Below are 16,447 nucleotides of genomic sequence, written 5' to 3' on the forward strand. Positions count from 1 at the left end.
TGATATCAGTGTCTCTTTGCATTCAGTTAGTTGTTCATGGTGCATGGCTCACGAGGCACTCCTTTGTCAAAGGGACACTCAGGTATTTCAAGGAAGCATTCACCTGCAATGGCTGGATGTGACAGTCAAATATCTGGCTATGTGTGGCTACAAATACCTGGCTACAGGTGTGAAGCTTTGTAGCCCTTCTCCTTGCCATTGCTTGGGATGCTATATGTATAGTATAATATGCTGGGCATATCCAAATGAAAATATAACATTATTTTTTTTTCCCAGACAATGATGGCTGAGTACTTTTTTGTTGTTGAATCAAAGACTACTGTGAAATGACCCTGAGCATCTTTTGGACTTTGCTGCAAAGCCCTGGTGGTGAAGTGTGTGGCTCGTGTAGCCTCTAAAATAGCCACACATGGCAACTGTGTTTAAAGATGTGCTTGTCTTACAGATGCTGTGTTCACATTTCAAAGGTCACAGATCTCAGTGGTTTTGAGGTTTGGGTGCTGTTTTGGGCTTGATTAACTAATGTGTACCTTCCTCTAGAGTAAAAACCAAACCCGTTTTTACTGAATGAATGGTAGGGAAGAACATTCAATTCACAGAAAGACCGACATCAATTCACTATAAACTTCTTCCTTACTAGGGACATGATAAAAGATCAAAGGGCTACTGATGTGTTTCCCTTGACAGTTTATGCCATAATAAAGATAGATGGTCATAGTGTTGTGCTGGAAAATGTCTGACTGTTATAGTAAATTGTTTAAAGGAACACTTCATGTAAGGTGGGGTTTTTTATTGTAAAAAGACATGTCTTTGAAAAATAATAGAAAACCCTCATTATACAGAAAAAGCAGAAACTTTGAAGCCTCCAGTGTCTTAAATTTAATCTGTCTGTTTAAAGTTCCACACTGGTGACATTTATTTTTCTCTGTTTTAACACATGCTTCCCTTCAGCAATGCTATCTGCCCATCAGGAATCAAAGCAAATCCAGATGGCTCAAGAACAGATGGCTTATGGTTTAAGAAGCATGGGTCAGATTCAACCATACAGCGTACCAAGTTCACAGGAGCATTCTTACTTGTAGAGATTTTGAATTGCTGAATAATGATTTTTCTTTACTTTGCTATTGTCAGGCTGTGAAAGTTAGCATGTATGAGAGAGTGAAACCAGAAGGTGTTGTAAGAGGCAAAATTGAACAGGCTCCACTTATGGAAAAGAATGATTTTCTCATACATTAAAAAGGCACAATGAAGCAGTTGCAAAGCCAGATACATGAGACTTATTTTTAAAATCTGCTTTGCTTTGAAATTTGAACAAGGCTCCTGGAAGAAGATGGAGACATGCCATGGTGTTGCCAGGGAATAAGAGAGAAGGAGATCTAGCAATGTCATAGCAACTTCCCTATTACATGACCAGAAATGTGTCTCCTGCAGCCACAGCAGACAAATTAGTACCTGATTATGACTTAGTAGAGACCTGTTTGCAGCCATGTAACTGTGATACAGAACATCAGCAACAATTGCAGGAAACTACAGGTACTTATTACAGTAATGAGTCAGGGCAGAATTCTGTTTCAGAGGTCTAAAAGGCATCTCGCACAGACCACAGCAGTCAAATTCATTCTCTTACCCAAATTTGTAGAAAATAAGTCTTCAAGGCAATTTTCATCACTACTTTTCACTGTCTGCCTCTACTGTAGAGGGACAGGAAAGAGCACAAAGACTGTGTCCACATGTGCTTCAGGTGTTTCTGCATCCAGGGGATAATTGAAAACGTGATTAGTACAAGCAGTAAGACTATTATACATGACGTATGTGCATGGCGCCAGTAAAGTGCCTTGTGTTTGAAATATATATAAGGATGGAGTCCACGTGGTATTTTTTATCAGTAAATCCCAACTGCAGTCAGGAGTGTTACCCCTATAATTTAGATGAACAAGAAAGCAAAGGGAAGAAGCAATCTAATCTTTCAAAATCATGCAATAGAGTGGAAAGTGATTGGAAAAGATGATAATGCCTACTTCAGTGCTTTGTTTATAGGTTCTGAGAGAGAACGAATACATTTTTTTAATCTTCAATACCTAGTGCAGAAAGGGAGAGTTTTGAGACAGAGCTTAATGAGTGGGAAGATTAAAAGGTAATCCTACTGAACCAAACTCTGTGAATATTTGGCTTCTCTCCTTTCAAGACTTTCTGTTCCCTTTTTTCTAGATTCTTCACCTTAACATTGGAATACAAGGAGAACTACTGAAGAATTTTGGAGACTGAGATGTGTGAATCTGTCTGTATTCTTCCCACATTCCTTTGTGACATGGGAAACAACTTCAACTGGGATATATCAGTGATATATCAGTGATATGGTATATCCCACCTGTGCTGTGTATTCTCATCTCATCTGGTATTACAGAATCACAGAACAGTGGAGATTTAAAGGGATCTCTGGAGGTCATCTGATCCAAGATCCTGTTCGAGCACACTACCTAGGTTGTCCAAGACCATGTTTAGGCAGCAACCCTTGTAGTAATAAAAGGGTTTCCTGATGTTTAGAGGGAATCTCCTGTGTTTCAGTTTGTACCCATTACCTGTTGTTCTGCCACTGGACACTCCTGAGAAGAGACTTTCCCCATCCTCTTTGCATGTATGAGGTCCTCGTGAGCCTTCTCGTCTACAGGTTGAACTGCTCCAACCCTCCTAGCTGCTCCCATATGAGAGGTGCTCCAATCCCTTAATCATCTTTGTGGCCCTTCACTGGATTCTCTGCAGTATGTCCTTGTCTCTCTTGTACTGGAGAGCCCAAAAATAAAGAGTCCAATGATGACATCACCCAAAACCTCTCCCAAACTTCTAGTACAAAGTGATTTTAAAGTATTCTCCTTGTCTTTGCAGAACTTTAAACCTTTCTTTATGAAAGACTCTTCTAATGAGATAATCTGGCATTTTGGATGCACAAGCCGTGGAGTTTTCCTCATAAATTGAATTGAAATGTTCCTTGTATGGTAAGTCTATATTGAAAGAGTATGTGTGGTGCAGGGTTACCCAAACCAGCTCTAAACAAATTAGCTGGGGTACCAGCTGCTGTGTAACTATGTTAGCTGAGAACTCCATCAAGGCTAATGAGTTCTGCTGAGATGCAGGCAGCATTAACTCAGGTAAAGTGTCCTGTTGCTGGGGTATACTCTTACTCCTAATTTGATAATTTGGCATTTGTGCTGATTTTCAGCAGCTAAATATCTGTTACATATATTTTGAATATTGTTTGTACGTATTTAGGCTTTGGAATTAAATAATTCAGAATCAAATTTAACTCTAGTCTGTGTATTTATGTATATGAGGTATAATGAACAGCATATATTTCATATTAACAGCTATTTATCTCAGTGAAAGTAATTGAACTTCATGTGAAGGGAAGTATGGAACCTGAACTTACCTATCAGAATATTATTAAAAATAATGTGGAATTGTCTGGCAAACTCACAGCTTCCATAAATAGACTTCCTAATGTATTTCCTAATGAGTGGCTATAATTTTTTGGAGGGGGAAAAGATGAAGTAAAACCTTCCTCTTTCTAAAATTTAGTCTGGCAGGGAATTGAGAATAGTATGCCATAAATGACTTATAAAAAGATGCATGTTGCAACTGTGCTGTACATACTGGTTGAGAACGTTGTAAAAAGCCAAATTTCTCATTGGGTGTTCTTGGATACTTGGTGAGAATATAGTGAGTGTGCTGCAGACCATCCAGACTATTCTTTGGGCTTCTTTGTGGCTTGGTGGATCATATCTATTCTAGATTTTATCCCAGTTGAATGGCAAAAGCTGCATCTGCACCAAAGGTCTAGCAGAAATGTCTTTTTAGAACTTCTGCTAAAAGTGGTAAAATCAGTGGGTCCTATATCCTGTGAAGGGCGCAAAATTTAGTAGAAACTTCGAGGAGACTCATACATACATAAATGCCATTTTTAAAAGGAAGAGTTTTTAAACTACAAATGTTCTACAGTAATTTTCTTGCTATTTGATTTCTCTACTTTAAAGCTTTTGGCAAACATTTTGTGGATCATCAGGGAGAAGCATGTGTATGGAACATGATTTGCCCTGGAGCAGGTCTAGTCTATATATTCTTATTGAGTATATAGATCTAACATACAGATTCTCATAAAAATGTTTTTAAACATAGAAATGATTAATACAAAGGACATTTCTGTGACATCCTCCCCTTTTACACACACATCAGAAATAAAAAAGCTCAACTACCTATAACAAAATATATATTTTTCTCAGTAACAGGAAAGGAAGAGTTAGGCCATGATAAATATTTAGTTATTTCTAACTAGGTGCACTGAGATATTACAGTGAGAGTGGTCAAACTGGAGCCCCACTAGATTGTAACTGCATAGTTAAAGACAGACAGACTTCTCTTCCAGATGGTGAAAACACCCACATTTACTAAACGTTTGGCCTTTTGACAAAATCTAAAGCTGTATGGGTGTTACATGCAGAAACATAACACTCCATGTCTTCTCTGCCTCAAAACAAAAAAATCTACTTACACCTAAAGACAAAAAAACATTGGCATGCATTTGAAACTGAGTGCTGAAAATTACTAGTCTTTTGGAAAATGCAATTATGTGCATCGAAAGTGTGTGGGGGTGTAAGAGCTTGAGAGACAGAGCCACATGGCGTGGCTGTTTGCAAGTCCTCCAAGCTTTTTCCATTTAAATCCCTTTTACTTCCCAGAAACTCTTCTCAGAAAAAGTGTCACCTTCTCTGGACATATCCAATTTTTCAAATTGAAAGCATCACCAAGATTTCCAATTTTTGGCTGATATTCAAAGAATGAGAGTTTCATTACCTTCTTATTCAGGACAATCTGCTGAATAACAACTTTCTGTACTGTAGGTTTTTTACCTTTATCACCATAAACTCCAGTGAAATAATAGAATTCTTGAACTCAAGCAATTTATGTGTTATGCACTGAAGTGTTGAGAATAGATTAATAATTTTTGGGAAAGAGACTATAATAATCAGGATTCAGCTGTATGAACTCTCAAATAACACAGCTGCAGAACACAACCGTGCAGTCCTTTGTCGGGTCAGGTAACACGAAGTTGAGCTAAAGCATGAAAGGCATCCTCTAATAGATTGCAGATTTTGAGTGTGAAAAATGCCATACAGTCCTTTGTAAAATCTTCCAATGCCTAATTGTGGTCTCCTTTCCCCCGTGAAAGATTACTGCAATGGAATTCTTATTATCCACATTGTTGTTCCCTAGGATAAGTCTACCTTATCAAATCAGGAAAAAAATCAAACTATTTCTCACTCCTGCATCAGCAGTTCTTCAATTTTTGCACAATTTTATGGCTGTACAGATAAGGTAGTGATGGGCACATCAAAAATATCCAGAGATTGTTTCCAAGGTGCATCCAACATTTGTACATAGAATGGCAGCATAAGCTAACTGGCTTCTCTGAGTGAATGTAGGTAACATAAGCAACAGCAACAATGCAGATGCAATGACATAGACAGTGTCCAGGCTTACCCTTTACCGGGAACACATCCTGGGGCTCCGTGGCATCCCTGTGCTGGATGCCAGCCCAGACACAAGCCCATGCCACTTTATCTCACCATTGATGCTGCACATGCTGCTTAGTTGATGGTGAAGGGATGCAGTGCCAGGCTAAGGCTGCTCTGAATTTTGGACAAAAGTCAGTGGTGGCACAGAGGTTCAGAGTACAGGCAATGATCAAGCACTCTTGTTCTGGGAGCTTTGCTGATTGCCTGTACTGGTGTAGCTGAAACAACCAGCATCGCTGACTGGAAGACAAGCTGGGAAGTCATCAGTTTCTTCTCTCCTGTTCCTCTCATCTGCCACTGCTTACTTAGCTTTCTTCTGGTGGAGGAAAATCATGGATTTGTTAATGGGCTCTCTCTTAACTGGGGTGTCTCAGAAGCTGACTCCTCAAGTGGTATGTAGTGCTGCCTTTTAGGCTAGACTTCGAGCCATGTTAAATCTCATGAAAATAGGAGGAACTCTTGCTCTTATGTTTAAGACAATTTTTCCCTAATCTGATGCCCTTTACTAAAGCATACCTGCCTAAAACATACTGCATACCACAATCACACTTTATTTTGCCTTTTGTGGCAAAATGAGGTAGTGTAATGCTCTGAGGCAGAAATCCCTGTGCCTTTTGCACAAGTAGATTTTAATTTCTACATTGCATTGAAGGAAAATTAGATTCATGGTGTTGGTTACATTAACTGTTGTGAAGTAAGGAATGTTTGAAGAGAATTTAATAATTAAACTGATTTCAAGAGCCTATCAACAAGACTGTCTACACTTCAGCTCCATAGCAGAGCCACTTGAGCAGAGAGTGTTCACAAATATCTGATGAAGTTGACAGATTAGAACATGGTTGAAATTACTACGGATTAAAACAAATTAGTCAATAAAAATGCAAACAGTCTGAAGTGTTTTAATAAGAATACACTAAATCATGCTCAAACAGCATTCAGCAACATATACCATAGGGATTTGGGACTGCTTATCCAAACTGTCCTGTTCCTCAGCTTCTCTGTTGGGAGGCTTAATCTTTGCTGAAGGATTCAGGTTTGCCACTCTTTAACTCCTTCTGTATGTCCCTTTAGATTACTATGAAGAAGTCCTATATATTTAGGCCTTATTGACATGGAGCTTGACCTGAAGTCATTTGTAATCTGCTGAAATCTGTGGAGCTGGATACATGTTTGGCACTATGGAAGTAATTAAAATGCTGAATGGAGAATACATAGCTAAGCCACTGTGCATTGAGTTAAATGCACACCACCTTCTTGTCAAGGAATTAAATATGTATTGCAAAGATAACCATGGGATCTTTATTTTGGGTGGGCATTTAAACAAAATATTTTGCATTTTGAACAGTTGCCAAGCTCTTCTTCAGCTCAAAAGAGTGTAAGCTTTTTGGCTTTACTTGTAGGTTCTTTGGCAGCAGGGTTTGGTTTTTACATTTTTTTTTCACTGAAGGCAAACATCTGATCAGTTTATGGTCTTTAACGACAACAGTCTACAAACAGAACATTCTCTTAATTTCTTGAGCATCACTGTTACATGGCAAATCATGTACAAATAGTTCCCACTGATTTCTGCTGCACACAAAAGCATTAATTGTCTAATAATGCAGCACAAATATGGACAGCAGTTTTGTCAGAAATGTTGTCATCATTTCTTTCTTTCTTTGTTTGCTGGGGGCTTTTGATAGCAGCTGGAGGTGAGTTGCTCCAACGTAGCATACACCAGCAGTCGTGCCGAGCAGAGTGATGAGTCAGTCAGGCCCTGAAAGGTTCCTGCAGGGTGACCATACCTGCTCACAACCATCACCACAACTAAGAGCAGAAAATGAGCTAGAAAATACACAGGCCAGGTTTTCATGCCAGCCTGTGCAGGGCCTTGCCACCTGTCTTAGCCTTTAGGGCAATATTTCTCAAATTAATATCTAAAAAGTGGTCTGCAAAGGACTGAAGCATTTTGAATGCTTCACCCCCACTCTTACTCCTACGCTTTCCAGAGAGAGGCAAACATTAAGTAGGGAAAAACAGAAGTAACTGATTCACCTTCACTGTTTCCAGCTGTTATATAATCTTGTACAAAAGATGAACATTGGGGGTTTTTAAACTTTTTTCCTCTAGAAGAAACCAATGGTCTTTGGGGTTTAAAGGAGTTTAAAGACTCTCTAGGAAGCGTATCTCTAGAGTAAGCATTTGGCAACCTGTTTTGACTAAATATTTTTGAACTATCTCAAAAGTAAAAAAATCCACTGCCTCTCAACAAGTTTCTAGTAGCACCTGGTACACTTATCACATTCCTGTATTTCAGGTGAAGCTACAGTCAATTTAGTCTGACCTCAGTTGCAGGATCAGTTACATACTCTAAAACCTTAGCAAAGCTCTTTTGCTGATGTAGCCTTTCAAGATCATATTTGTCATAATCAATGAAACACCAATTTTTGTCTCCATCAGCTTTCCCAAGAAGCCCAGATCTCCCTATTTCCAATTTGAGTGGTGTTTCAGGTTGCGTGTAATTTAAGTATTTGTACTTTTAGCACTTGCAACATTCAGAGCTTCTGTTGCAATGTGTATGAGTCATGTATCTCAAAATCTTTTTTTCTGGGACTCCAGCCAAACAAGAAGATCTTTCTTTCTTTTTATTTTATTCCTTGCCTTTTTTTTTCCCTCTGTAAAAAGGTAAGTCACTATCTGAAAGGAAAATGCCTTAAACTTGAAACTTTACCCTTAGGTGAAGCTGTTCCACTGTTGAAAAGTCTTGGGCTTTTAAATGTTTAAATAATAGATTAGCTGAAGACCTGCATGTTTTGTAGAAACAGAAGGAAAAAATTCAGCAATTTGGGTGATTCTAGAAGTTACAGAGCCTGAAATGACTCTCTGCTATAGAAGATGAGGAGAGAGGAGGAGGGAGGAGCAAGGGCAGGTAAGGACAACACTCCATCATAACAGAGCAGATCACTTCACTTGCATGCTATTGAAAGACATTGACTGAAAAAAAAGAGAAAATTCCAATTTTGTTTTGGAATACTATGCTTGAAAACCAGAAGTTATTATTTATCTCATATTGCAAACAAATATAATCGTGATTTCCCTGCAGCCATGATAATAAACTCTTAGAAAAATATCGATTACTCAGAGGAGAAAGTCTGAGGTAGTGAAAGGCAGAAGATTAATCAGAATCTCTATGCAAAGAACATTTCACACCTAAAAATCCTATTTTTTTCAATACAATTTCTTGTGTTATGTCCATCATAATGTTATAGTGGGAAGCCAAGTGAAAGGGGAAATTTCAGGTTTGCAAATAGCTAGTAAATCTTCCCCATATTACTTAATAAAAAAAAAAGTGTTTTTCTTCTATTTTCTTACTTTCTTTATTTATATTGTGTAGCTATGGTACATTTAAAAAGAAGATGAGAAGCCAAGCTTTCAACTCTTTAAGTATGTGTTTAGGTTTTAATATCATTCAGACCTTATTTAACAGTACGCAGAGAAAGATACAGACAGAAATCATGCTGGACAAGTTAATGTATTCACATTAGAAAATGAGGAGATGTCGACTGGATATATATGCTGTTTCTGGTGGGTCCAGAATTTTGGAAGGCAATCAAAACTCTATTTGAACTTGAACACAAGAAAGCTTGAAGTATTAGCTGAGTCAAATGTTTACTGACACTGACATATAGATGCAAATTTTTTCTTTAGTTTTCATGCTAGATCTAAAATTAAGAAGTGATCTATTTTAGGTTATTCTTGTTAACATAATATTATTAAAAACTTGAATATCTGAATAAGTTTTGCAAGCATTAGCTATTATACTTGGTAGTTTGCCAGATAAGGAGCTGTGTGTTTCAGTATTTGAATTAAGTTCAATGAACATAGCAAGTGGTAGTACATCCTATTCGTACAAAAGATAGACTGCCACTAAAAATAAAAAGGGTATTACAAAAGTAATTTTGTAATCAAGGAAAACTGCTACAGGTATTGTTTCACTGAGATATATCTCTTGACTGTGAAGCTTCACTTCTACTGAGCTTTTTCTTTCTACACATCCCTCAGTGCCGTAGGTGCAAAGCTTCTCTAGCAGTGACAGACGTTACCTGAGGAATGACTGAGAACCAGAAGGTTTCTGCAGCAATGCAGTTGGTGTTAACACAGTTGTAACAAACGTGAAAAGGCTGTTCAGGAAAGCAGCACTTTATAGATAATGGTTTTAATTCAAATATGTGCAGCTGATACTAAATGGGCATCAGTTTCAACATGCCAGTAAGCCGGGTTCTGCTTGAACATGGCTCACAGTCCAGTTGTATGTCAGATGTCAGTGAGCAATAGAATGTGCAAGTGGCTAAGAGGTAAAATTCAAACTAGTCCAGTATCTAAGGAGATGAGGTCTAATTGCTAACAGAGATTTGGAGGAAGAAGAGGATGTCAGCTGCGGAAACATCTGATCCACTGTTGTCAGGTGCAGTCCTTTTCCAAATGCATGTCAGGCAAAAGTCAGAAAAACCCCATCACCATAATATTCTGGCACAGCAACACAGTGTATTCTCCCCTCATTTCTTTCTCAGAAATGGCTGAAGTTAATTTCCTGGGAAGTAACTAAAAAACTAATAGAGTGGAACTCAAAGTATATTGTCTACCTTGGGAGGAAAATGGAACCACATGTGACGGGTATAATTTTTTAATTTTAATCAGACTGGAATATGCTTTGTTCTGATGTTGATAAGAGCAGGAAAAGAACTTACACAGAATAGGATTTTATATATATATATATATATATATAAATGATGCCTATTTTTGCTTCTTTTTCTTCTAAGTTCTAGTTGCTAGCTCTGGAAATTCAAGCAGGGAGTCAAACTGGGGCTGAGTACATCCTCACAAGTACAAGGCTGTGCAATTCAAATTGTCTCCTCATTAAACGTGGGCAAGTCTTGTTCTCAATGATGAGAAAGGAGTGCCATCGAAAATGTAACATCAAACTGCTATGAGTAATCAGATTAATCAGTGCTGGAGGCAGTCAGTGGCAACTCAAAGAAAAGGAAGCAGTTTACATGGAGAGGCTTTTCACAAAAGTGCACAAATTCTTTTCCTTTTTATCTGCGTATTTGTTGACGGAATCATATATTTGTAATGCCGTGCCAGATAGGGAAAGAAGATCCATTTTATAGGTTGCATCTAGCCAAGAGCAAGGAGGATAGAAGTGGAGTAATGGAAGAGAAAATAACAGTGCCTGTAAACTAGGTAGCTGATACACCACAGTTACCATCCCATCTAGCAATGACTTACTCCTCCATCCTCTTTTGACTTGAGAGAACATATAAGTAAATCAGTTCTCAAACATATAACCTCTGACTCTATTGTTGTTTTCTCATGCTGGACTCTCCCTGTCCCAAAACCCACACCACAACTATAGAAAATACTATAGACTACAGAAAATCTGTCTCAGAAAACTTCTGAGAAGCCCTTTCTCATGTTATAGTTAGGACAGATAAATACATAAAATAGCTACATTTAGTCATGATATTGTTGTAGGTAGTGGTCCCAGGTGGCTGTAGCTCGTTACAGTCATCAAATAACAACTAGATGCCTATATTGAACTAAATTCTTGCTGTTTCATCACCAATTTTCTCAACTGCCGTATTATGAACACTTACATAGTTACTTATAAATTGTTATGAACTCTTTGTGGTTTAGCTCCAGTTCTTTCTGAAATCACTCACTGAATAAATGAAATCTTCACATGTTGGGGGAAGTGGTTTTGGTAAAACTGATGCTGTGAAAGTGTGTGACTTCAAGCTGACTATCGGAAAGAAAAAGTTTATGTGAAAATATAGGCCTAGCATAAACTTGAGGTTTATGGTAGACTTCAATTTCACAATAAAATTAGGAAGTACCTTTATGCTTTGCTTTACTGAAAGGATAAACCTTTGACCTTCTACTTAGGTTGTACCAAATTGTTCAACTCAGTTTGAAAAGATGAACATGTGAATTTTTTTTTTTTTACACTGAGGTGTGAAACATGGTTTAAGATGTTGATGGATGCATGAATGCCATTCTCTAGAAGTGCACAATCACTTTAGACTTGTAGTGTTGTGTTATGTGTTCAGAAGACATATAATAGCTGGTATTTTAGAAAATGCTAGAACTTTAGGCATGGATTTCCTAAATTAATGTTATCCTGAAGGTACTGGCAGGGAGTCTTGATATACCGAGTGGGTAGTTAATAAAAACTGGAAAGAGAGAGCTCACAGGTGGAGTAGGCTCAAATTACAGCACTGGAGACAAGAGGAAGGATATGGGTCTTGCGTTTAAATTCAGCAAGCTATCTCTTAAGGAGCAAGCACCTAAGATACAGCAATTGAATCCCTCTGACAACAAGAGTTGCGATATAAATGCAGTTCATACCAGCATTTGCAGTTTCCCTGCATTTATATATACCTGCTGTCTTGAAACGCTGAGTTTTGCTGTGAATTTTTCATCTGATTGCAGAGGTTCATTCTTAACCCCTACAAAACCCAGAACTAAATGTATTAAGGAATTCAAAACCTTCAAACAATCTTCTCTTTCACATTTTACCTTTGCATTTCCACAGAGAAGTAACATATTTTTATTATTGCACAGTGTGAAAAAAATGTGTGTATGCATGAGTATATAAAAACATGAGAATGTAGGAGAATAGAGTCCTAAAGCTAGATTGAGCCTAAACTCTGTCCTGCAAAATTACTGAATAGTTAGTTCTCTGTTTTCTGAAAGACTCCTGAGAGGCTGAGCCACCACCCAAGTGTTGTGTCTCACTTGAATGTTTCTGCTGAGGTCTCATCTGTGCTCACGGTGGGAGATGGAGAAAAGAGGGGAGACTGGCAACCACAGAAAATAGCTGTCTGAATGATGGGATGTTAATAGCTTTCAGGCTGTAGCTTTTAAGTATGGAACAATTTGATTTCAAAAGTGAGATATTCTTATGACATAGATAATTTCCCTGCCCGACACAGAGCTTTCAAACTGGTTCTGAAAATAAGCACTGAATACTTTTAATTAAATAGTGAACCACTAGTTTTCCATCTTACTTTAGGACTTGTGTAGATTCATTTTCTATCATGTCTGTCTGATGACTGGACTAAGCTATGACTAACTCGGTAGTAACTCGCTGACTTTGATAGCTGTCTGTTTTAATCCTTGGCTAGGGCTCAGATCGTTTAGTATGGTTGCCCTGCAGCACGAGAGCCCTGTTACATGTCCATATATACACTTTCAACAGGAATTAAAAAAATGTTACGAACTTCATTTCACCATCTTTCATCATCACATTTCTTTCTACCTTTCAAATCTGAATGTAAATGAACATTCCAAGATGTAGATCCCATAATGTATTTAGCCAATGCATGCTAGCAGAGGGCTTTTTTAGTGTCCAGCTCTCAGGGTAGTGTCCAGAACCTCAAGTTTTTGTTTGCTTTACAGTGCACAAGGGAAATCAATAACTGGCTTTCTGAAAAGCAGCCACGTTGAAGATGGAGCTGTCTGTGCTAGACTAGGACTTCTGTTTCCTTGTAACATTAATTAGTCATTCAGATAATTACCAAACAAAAGCATCCTGGATGCTTTACCTCTTTCTCATTTTCAGGGAAAACTCATAATACAGTACCATCTTCTTACAAGATGGATTGTATTGCCAGATTGACAGCGCATTAGCAAAATAAAAAAACAAACACAGAAATGTAATCAAACCCATCACATGCAGAGAACAGATGTGGCTTCTAGGTAAAATGTTCAAAATGTTCAAAATGTATGTAAGAACCTGGAACTTAACATTTGAGTTTCTGTCTGTGGGAAGTAACAGAAAAATAATCTCTTCCACCTGAGCCAGACCTCCCTTATGACCTCCCTTATGACCTTTAACAGAGAGGGTGCACATGCAAGGTTTCAGTTCTATATGAAAATTTTTGATCTATGGCAAGGAGTCAGATGCATACAATAACTGCTTATAATTTAATTTAAAAAAATCACAGATCACATCTGAATAAAAGATGAACAAACCATAGTAATTTTTCCCTTTCTGACACAATGCTATTAGCTGAATAAATCTTGAACTGTTGTAATATGAATTGAGGAACAAACAACCACAAATCCTCCCAATGTATAGAAGTAAGTTCTGAAGTAAAACCAACAAAAGGCTATGCCTGGTATGGTTTGGTCAAATTTTTGTTCATACTTCTTTGACAATAGGTGCCTAATGTTCTATTCGGCATACCCAGAAATGTATGTCTATAATTTACCATAAGCTTAATGTGAGTTCTTCTGGAAACACCCATGTATCAGTGTGCTTGAATAAATGGTGACTGCTCATGACCCTACGCAGATGCTTTAGTGCATAAGAAACAAAAAAAACATAGACAAGCATTTTATGCTTACTTGCTCATGGAAATGAGGGAAATTCTATTTTCCTTTTATAATCAATGTATATAAAAAAGCAGACATATTGTCACCTTATCACCTCTGATTCTGTAGAAAACAATAAATGTAAAAAGATTTAAAATAAAGAGACATCAGTTGTTGGTGTGAGTCATCTTATGAATAATGGTGATAATGAGAATGATATATTGTGTATCTAACATGAAATCTCTATTTCTGAAATAGGTTGTTATTTTGCTTTTTAATTTTTTTATCTTCTCTTTATCTATGTGGTGTATCTGTTATAGAAAAGGTGTATGGAAGGCAAAATTTTAGAGTAAAATTCAGCATTTAAAGTATAATCTGGACACAAAATCATCCTAAGCAGTTACTAACGTTACCTGTTTTTTGTGGGCTTTGGACCATGATGTATAGAGGTTTTTTTTAAAAAAAAGGTTTTCCCCCCATTAAAAAAAAAAAAAGAAGGAAAAAGCAAGTATAGTAAATAAGAGGACTTCCTAAGTGAAAAAAATAGGTTCCTTTCTTTCATTTCTGAAAACTGTATTCTTGCCGTAAAAATGATTACCTGACATATTTAGTAATAGAAGACAATACCAGAGATGAATTCTGCTGCCCATCGTGTAGTTCAATTTGCCCTGTTCTGTTCTGGTACAGGCACTTTTGACAGAGGGAGACATACAAAGATGGGATTGTAAACTCTCACATACAAACATGCACTGCATTCCTTCCTCTTCCTCTTCCCATGCTAAATTGATGATCTCTCTCCATGCCTCTTCAGGACTAAGAGGAAGATATAACTGCAGTTAAAAGAGAAATTGTTAAATTCTATTGGTTATCTAGTTATTGCCAGTAAAATAAGTTTTTTCCTTCCCCAAGGCAAGTTCACGTTCTCCGAAAGAATTCATGGGAGCCATTAAATTCATTCTGGACTGACAAAATATGACATCAGAAAAGATTGTGACTGGTCAGTATAACAATAAAATAGTTTGGACATACAGTAGAGTTTTCATTTCAACTGTAATTTACAGAAGAAGGAAACAGCTAAACTCTTTAGGGAAGGGTTTCTTTGTTGGAAGTAACGATTGTTATACCAAAATTCTTTCAGCATGTAATAGAAAACATTGGTGGCTGTTAGTTGTCACAGTAGTAAATTTATACTCAAGAGAAACAGGAAAAGGAAAAAATTATTTGGTTACTAATTGTATCACTTTGAAATTCTCCTGATAGCAATGTGTAAAATCATTTGTTGCTGTAGCAAAATGTCAGTTTGGTATTGGTAAGCAATTAATCAGCTTTCTGCGTGATACCTTTAATGCGATTTCAGTGTTTAACTTGAGATACATGGTTAAGTGAATGCTTAATGATGAATTCAGGAGAGCACAAATGCCAGTCACAAAGAATCAGGTCTGTTTAGTGCCTGCATTAGCTTGGGTCCCACGACTAATTCTCTGTCTGGCAGAAGATGTTAAGTAACAGCCGTTAACTATCCTCAGCAGCTACGGATCACTTCCAGCAAATCACAGAAACCAATAAACACAAGTAGTATACTTTCAAATGTTCAGTCTGTTATAGAACTTTCTCATATTTTCTAGACTTATTTGTGTACGGAAGCAAACTAAGTTGTCTAGTGGTTTCCCCCTTTTTTAATTCAAAACTGAGTATCTTACTGCCTCCTTATCTGTTTCCTGTTTTTGGTCTGCATTATTCACCAGTCATGCCTAAACATCTCTCCAGATTAACAATGGACACTGGGCACACTCTGGAAGAAGAGCGGCTCCCTCCATGGTCAAAGTGACACAGGTGGTTGACATGAGCCCAAAGAGACCCGATATGTGTCACCCCTGTTTTAGAGGTGCATTTGCCAGGACAGTGGTGATGTGACCCAAGATCACAGTAGAAAGTGATAGTGGAGTCAGCAGCAGAGTTAAATGTTCTGTCTGTCATGTCCATGCTGTCCTCTCGCATCACCTGTTGCTCAGGTCATCCAGACCTGATGTAATGCCAGAATTAAGGTATCCTTTGCCAGCAGAATTGGATATCTTATGTGCACGTATATGTACTATTCACTCATCTACACACATATATGTGAATATATGTATGTTTGTATTTATGCTGCAGTGCTGTCTTTAATTACAATGTAACACATAATTTTTGATGGAACTTCTTAAATATAGAATTATTACAAAACAATAAGGTGGAGAGAGAACACGCAGCTTGCTCCTGTGGTCTCATGCTTACTTTGTAGGGGTCATTCCAGTGCTAGAAAGTTGTCTACTAGTACTTTGCTTAAAAGACACCTAACTACTCTTAAGAGGGTGTAAAGGAGATGGGTGAATTAAGTTCTTTTCTTTTTCTAAAGACATCAATCTGTAACTGCGTTGTCGTAGTTACAGCTGGGGAGTTCGGGCAATGTACTAGTGAAATTGATTACTCAGACATGTGTGATTATGATTCATCCAGGAGTTTGGAAAAGAAAAGATGCACAAATT

This window comes from Lepidothrix coronata, unplaced genomic scaffold, assembly GCF_001604755.1.
Source record: "Lepidothrix coronata isolate B3197 unplaced genomic scaffold, Lepidothrix_coronata-1.0 Scaffold191, whole genome shotgun sequence".
Classification (NCBI taxonomy): domain Eukaryota; kingdom Metazoa; phylum Chordata; class Aves; order Passeriformes; family Pipridae; genus Lepidothrix; species Lepidothrix coronata.